This window comes from Tupaia chinensis, unplaced genomic scaffold (assembly GCF_000334495.1).
Source record: "Tupaia chinensis unplaced genomic scaffold, TupChi_1.0 Scaffold143591_1, whole genome shotgun sequence".
NCBI classification, from domain to species: Eukaryota; Metazoa; Chordata; class Mammalia; order Scandentia; family Tupaiidae; genus Tupaia; species Tupaia belangeri.
The window spans coordinates 430,924-432,004 of NW_006203437.1; positions in this window are offsets into that span (position 1 = coordinate 430,924).

Below are 1,081 nucleotides of genomic sequence, written 5' to 3' on the forward strand. Positions count from 1 at the left end.
CTCCCCACCTCTGCACGGGGGGGGGGGGACCACTCCTCACTCTGCACTGGGGGAGCAGGCCCTCTCCTCACTCTGCACTGTGGGAGCGGGACCACTCCTCACTCTGCACTGGGGGAGCGGGCCCTCTCCTCACCTCTGCTGGGGGAGCAGGCCCTCTCCTTGGCAGGCGCACCCTGGAAACTGGACTTCTTGCTGCAGTCCCAACTCCAAGTCCATCTCCTTCTCCCTCCCCTCCGTCTCTTTTCTCCTCTCTCTCTTTCTTCCTTTCCTTTCATAAGGGACAGAGACAGAGGTAAGCATGCATGGCAGGGTCTCACCCTTATAGTCCTCCTGCCACCCTCCCAGTTAGGCAGGTTCCAGGCAGGAGTACGGCTTGGCCTGTGGGCTTGGCCCCCCGGGGAGCTGAGCCTGGGCCTCTCCGTGGCTTCTTCCAGCCTCCCAGGCAGGGGTGGTCCCTGCCGGCTTTTGTGCATCAGTCTGTGGGGCTCATCAGTCACCCCGTGGTGGGCTCCATTTTTCCTGTTAGGTGCTGCCACTGCAGAGGGAAGGACCTGGGTGCACCTGCAGCCCCGCAGCTACCAGCAGCCTGTCCTCGTGCTGCCGTCCTCGCCCTGCACACGGGGCTGCCCGGGACATGTCTGCAGTGCTCCGCTGCGCAGGGACCAGACGCCACTCCTCGGCTGACCGCGCTAACTACCGGGTGCCAGGGCAGAGGCGCAGAGATGGGGTGAAATCCCCAGAGCGGCTGGCAATCTAGATTTTCAAAGAGGAAGCTCCTTGCAAAACCCACATTAAACCTTCAACAGTTTCAAGCAATAAAACAAGCGAGGTCTAGACACCTCTTCCAGAAAGCACAATGCTTCGCGTTGATCTGAATGTAACTCAAGCCACACTCCCTACTACTTGGGGACGGTCACTGTGTTTCCACGTCTCTGCAGGAAAACACGGCACTTCGTCAGAGGCGTCTTCAGGGTCCCAGCAAGAAGGTGGTGTCCGCCCAGGTGGCCACGTGCTCCCTGCACGCTGGCTAACGCTGGCCGGCCACACTCCACATCTCCGCCCGACTGAGATGACCCGGAAG